The following is a 6,000-nucleotide window of genomic DNA, read 5'->3' on the forward strand; positions in this document are numbered from 1 at the left end:
GAGACGGCTTCGTGATTGGTATTCAGATGCTGTCCTCTGCTGCCAAATTGCACATAATCTCTTTTCTGCTTATCTTATACTCATCTTTTTTGTCCTTTCTGTGTTTCACTTTCCTTTTTTTAACCCTCACTGTTTTTTTCCATTTACCAAATAAAGCTTTTTTAACATATCTTGAAAACTTTTGTTCTTAACATTAAAAAAACTGACCCAACATTATCAAAAGAATGTTGATAACAGAATGTTGATAACAGCATCAGAGATGTCAAAAACATATTTGCACAATCCAGATATCTTATATTAGATATATTATTGAGTTTTGTTGTGCCTGTGTGTGTTTCAGAGGTACAGTGGAGTTGCTGGGCTTGGTTTCTTATTTGGCCAGAGCTGATACCTGTCACACACCTGCAGCACATTGAGACAATCAGCACCAGTTAAAAGCCACAGTCTCCTCTCCACTCACTGCCAGAGAGTTTCATCAATCAGTAGCAGTGCAAAGACAGCAGGGAGGAGAGTCAGAGATGACAGATCATGTACTACATATGTAAGGTTAACACTTGACAGGCTTCGGTTTTGTTATGGGCCTACACAAATGCAGTGCATTGGCTGTTTGGGATGATCAAACAAGAAGTGATTGATAGAATGTATCCTGCACTTTTTTTGCGGTCCGTCTTCCAGCGGGGTGAGAGGTCAGGGAAACTGTAGAAACATATACTGCCTCCACGAACACTTGAATTCACCTACAGAGTTGTTTTTAAACCTACTCTAATCTGTAACTCAGCTCTGTCTCAGACATAAACACTATAATGTATTAAAACTTTTAAACCAAAGGTAAAGCCTCGGTTGTTCACTCAGGTGATCTGATATAGCTCAATTACAGCAACAGCTCACAATCACAAGTGATTTTTCAGATCGTTTCCTACATACACCGAGGGGGAAATCAAGCCTTGCAAATATGCTTTGGAGTGTATACCCATGAGACGAACACGGAGCCGCGTTGACGTATTCTATTTTAAAAGCCTTCCTTCTGCCTGTGCCTGCTCTCCCCCCGCAATATAATGGATGTCAGGCTAACACGGTACGTTCATATGCATGAGCTCAGCTAATTTGCCATGGCTAGCGCAGTTTCTTATTTGATGTTCTCATGCAAAGTGATGTATCCAAATACAAGTGTTTCACATGAAATAATTGGGGCACATACTGTATATACTGAGGCTAAATGAAAGCACATTCTGTCAGTAGTTGATCATTGGATGTTTGTATTGTGTAATGACAGCAGAAGCTTCCAACAGATGCAATCACAAAATCATCACGTTGGTTGGTGGGGTGTTCCGGGTCAAAAGCTGCCACTTAAAACTGGCCAGGCTTGGGTGGGAACTTATTGTAGTTAGCCATCCGACTCTGTATACAATGTCTTGATTTCGCTTCCGTCCAACTTGTCCTGATGGCTCACCTGGTAGGTCAGGCAGCCTGCAGAGTGTATTCATTTACTCATTTTGTTTCTGTTACACAAAATTAAAGCATCTGTCAGAAACAACACAACATCTTCCTCCAACAAATGCCAATAAACTCTCCCCTGTATTCTCACTCACACAATAGGCCTTCCATCTGCATTCATATCTCTTGTCATGCTCTGCTTGTCTTATCATATGACATTTCTATTTTACTTTTACTGCAGCTTCACCAGTAAAAGAGTACATGATTAAAAGTAGCCATACTTTTTTTATGAACTTTAGTCAGTCTCTATCTATCAGTCTCTGCAGTCAGTAGAACCACGTTCTTTATTCTTCTCAATCATACACTTTCCTCTTAGTTACATATCCTTACTTTTGTTTTACCAGGTCCTCCTCTGATTTTACTCATATGTAGCCTCCACATCTCTAGCATACCTGCTGTATCTATCCCCTCATTCTGTCGCTCCATCACTCCTTACCTTAATTTGTCTCCCCATCCTCTCTCCTCCTCTCACCCCTCTCCTTGTGTCTCCCTCAGGTCTTCAGAGAGGACTGACTCACAGCCAGATCATTAATATATGCCAGCAGCGGAGCCTCTGCAGTAAAAACAGGTGGCAGAGGAAGCAGGAAGATTTATTACATCTCTCTCTGTAAATACCATTAGTTGGTCTGAGCATCTGTGTTATTACATTTCTCTATCTGTGTGTGCTCTGTGCTCGCTCATGTGGACACAGATCATGTTTGGTTTCTGTGTGTGCGTGCACGCATGTGTGTGCGTTGTGCCTTGTTCTGAGTGTTGTCGCCCAGTTGGTTTGCATGTTGCATCATTAAATCTGCCTAAATAGGAACACACAGTATGACTGCCACCAGTGATCAGACAGAGAGCACACTACTACTGTGTTTTGCTCTCACAAAACTATTTTTGTAGTAAACTGCTTTGAAAGACTAGTTCTGCCAGGATCACTGCCTGTACATCAGAGTAAATACATCATCTGTGTCTAACTTCGGTCTTTAGAACAGAACATAAGCTTGTAAAGATCCTCCTGCTGGCTGAGGCTGCTGCAGTTGCATCTCTAAAGAGGTTCACTACCTGCATAGAGATTCCAAAATGTAAATGGTAAATGGACTTGCATTTCTGTGGCACATTTCCAGTCTACTGACCACTCAAAGTGTCTTACAACACTTGCCACATTTACCCATTCACACACACACATTCATACACTGACAACAACATTTTTTGGTTCACATTTTTAGCCATTGCTGGCCAGCTGTCCTGAGTATAATTTTGTAAGGCTGATCATGGTCCCCAGAGGATGGATTCTGATTACTCTGGTGGGATCCTGACCTTTGTTCTCTCACAACCAGCAGGTCAGAGTTGTAACACACCCGGTGAAGTATCAAACATCTTCTGGTTTGGCACAGATGTAGGTTCAGGCAGCTATGGTGCCCAGCTGATCAATTCCATTCACTTTGGTGATCCCCTGATCTTACCTGGCAATATATTGTTTCAACATTGATGTCATGATGTGCACATTCAAAGATGTCAAATCACAGGAAGTGCAAGGTCAATGAAGGCGAATTAACGCAAACTCGTTCTGCTACAGTTTGCTGCATGAAACATAAAGAAAACTCACAGTCTTGATTTCTGAGCCAAAATGTCCCAATTCTTGAAAAATATCACTTCAGTAAAATAACTCAAACCAAACTGTAAATTAGTCCACTGCTAAAGTCCTGCATTGAAAACCTTACACATGTTTGAAATGGGACTGTCCTGTAAGAGAAACATCTTGCAAAAGTCAGCTTTTTACGTTTTGTGACAATGTATTTCAGTGTGTTTTCTAATGTATTACAGTAGATCCAAGAGGACTTTTAAAAAGTTTATTCAGGACCAGCTTTGGTTTTTGTTCCTGTTCTTTTACATGTAAGAGTCAGATGAGGTAGCAATGGTTAGCAATGACAGCAGTGTGCTGCGTTCACTGAGCCTGCTGTCCAGCCGCCACCTTACTTAGTAGCACAAAGCACACAGCCCCGAGAGGTCCATAGAAGAGGCATGTTTGCAGCCACATCAGCCTGTTAGCATCAGCTGCTAACAGGCAGGGCACACTGGATGCCTGTGTGCTGCATTGTTGAGCCGCTGCCAATTATTTCTCTTTAGCTGTCATTCCAAAGCTGTAGGAGAACAGAAGGCGCAGGTTTAAACAGAGCTGTCACAAGTGGAATATTATGCCAATAATTTTTCCCAGAGGATCATAAGTGAGGACATCACAATGGGGTTAAGCTGCAGTACTTTGACCACAGACTGCATCTTGCCGTTGGTAAGTTAATGCTAATGTTGTGTTCAATTTTAATCTGTTTAACTTAACCTATTCTGAAATATGATATTTTTTTAAAGCTTGTTCAAATCCCAGCTCCGGGCTTTACTGAGCTGCATGTCAAAGTGTCCTTGAGCAAGATTCTGAACCCCAAATTGCTCCTGATGTGCGATTGGCACCCAGCATGGCAGCCTCTGCCATCAGTGAGGGCCCTGCGATGAGCTGGAGACTTGTCCAGGGAGCACCCTGCCCTCACCCAGAGACAGCTGGGACTGGCGTCCCATAAAGGGGATAAAGCAATTACAGACAATGGTGGGATGTTTTGTTAAATACACTGTCATTTCAAAATGAAGGGCAGACCATTGTTGTGAGGGATGGAGCTGATGAAGGATGAAGGCTACAGACAGGTTGATAACTTAAGCTCTAGAAGCTAATATTTTTTTTCTGAAAGCAATTATAAGCACTTCAGTGAAATACCTTTATATTTGGGTCCTTATGAAGCAAAGGATTTGGTTATTGCTAAACTCATGACACTTAAGTGAAATTCTTAAAGAATGGCTAGGTGGGCTTTTATTGGTTTCTAACACATGTAAGCAGGGTACACATTTAAATAGCCTAGCCAATCAGCTGCAAGAACATAGTTTCAATGGTCTTGCTTTGTTCATGATATAAATGTGTAGTATTTCATGTATATAGTTTGCTTTTTTACCTTGCAAAATGCAGCAAAAAGGATGGACTAATTGATCGTGTTGCAGGTGTGTGTATAAGTTGGCGGGTCACTTCTCTCACGTGTTCAAGTCTACCATCACATACAAGATGGGGTTCCAGACAGATAGTGATCAGCAGAATACAATAGCAGCAGGAGGCTTTCACTCAGGTCCTGGTTGATAGTCTCCAACCTGGCAATATGCTGATGTCCTGGAATCTGTCAACAAGCCGTTGCTGAACTTCACAGACACTCCTTCAAGGGACGACACACAGTCTCCTGTGTAAAGGAATTTTGTCATGTTTACCACATTTCAATGCTGCTAATGTGTGAGGAAGACACAGATTTGACCAAGAGCTTGAACAAGAAGATGTTAGATTATGTCAAATCTAAAGATGAAGCCTCTGAGGAGCAGCTAGATGTAGCATCTTGTTTGGATATGCTCCAAGTATATGCATCAGAGATGATGAAATGCCAGGAGACATCAAGTTGGTAGTTTGTATGATTTCATTAGAATTTATGTTTCGGTTGTTATTTTATTTTGTATTTTCTCAGGTCACTGGTGTATAGATGCCTTTTTATTTTCATTTTGCTAATTTTGTTTAAAAGCTGTTTACTACTTTGCAATGTACAAAAAAGAGGTATGTAATTGTTGAATAACAGGTCCATCATCTCAATGACACTCTTATTCCTTACTGATTCAAAGAAGCTTCCTCCGTAGTCTAATGTTCTGTGAAGCAGAGATAGCATCCTGGAATCATGCCTCATTTCCTTCTACATTCACACATCAGCCCCCTTATTTTAATGCAAACAATGTGCATCATTGATATGATGGTGTTAGATCATGAACTTCAGTCTGGACTGACTGAAGACAGTATTATATAGCAACTCCAAACCAAAGATGAAGTCAGTGAGAGGCTAAGTGAGGGGAGCATTGCACTGATGACTCGCTGCACTAAGGAGGAAGCCTTTTCCGTGTTGGTGATTGCATCCGTATTTATTTTCCAAACAGCATAGCTCACAAAACGAGGTAAACCACAGCAAGATGTTCAAAATAGTCAGTTTGCAGTTGGTTTGAGCGGTCAACAAAAACTACACTCTCCCTGCTCAACCCCTCATGGTGAGTCAACCACTGCATTCATTTCCCCTCACTTAGAATCAGTTCAGAAGTCACGTCACAGCACTCACATGCTTTTGTGTGTTTAAACCTATTGTATAGCATTAGTTCAAGAAAAAATGGTTCACCTTAATGAAGCACCTCAGAGTAAAGAATCATTTTTCACACTCTTTTTTTGTCATTTTTAAACATTTCTTCTACAACCCGATCATTCTAAGGCCCTGTTCACACCAGACCAGGTTATTTTGCAACCGAGGTTTTGCGAAATAAAATTCTGCATCTACACAAGTGGTATAATAAAAATGAATGAGAATAACTCCGTTCACACGCAACTGTAAAATCCGCCACCAAGTCATGCAATATACATGTAATACATGTGCCACAGCAATAGGTGGGGATGTAAGGTAAAACGGG

General features: G+C 41.2%; 1 long non-coding RNA gene across 2 annotated transcripts; it reads left to right on the plus strand.

Moving 5' to 3' along the window:
• The first annotated feature begins 463 nt into the window (after nt 1-463).
• On the plus strand, nt 464-2,888 carry LOC119032698. 2 transcript variants are annotated; one of them, XR_005079011.1, is made up of 3 exons: nt 464-541; nt 909-1,075; nt 1,990-2,888. It is a non-coding gene; the product is annotated as an uncharacterized LOC119032698 (long non-coding RNA). The 2 variants fall into 2 exon arrangements; XR_005079012.1 differs by having other exon boundaries at nt 480-686.
• Nucleotides 2,889-6,000: the final 3,112 nt, after the last annotated feature.

This window comes from Acanthopagrus latus, chromosome 14 (genome assembly GCF_904848185.1).
Source record: "Acanthopagrus latus isolate v.2019 chromosome 14, fAcaLat1.1, whole genome shotgun sequence".
NCBI classification, from domain to species: Eukaryota; Metazoa; Chordata; class Actinopteri; order Spariformes; family Sparidae; genus Acanthopagrus; species Acanthopagrus latus.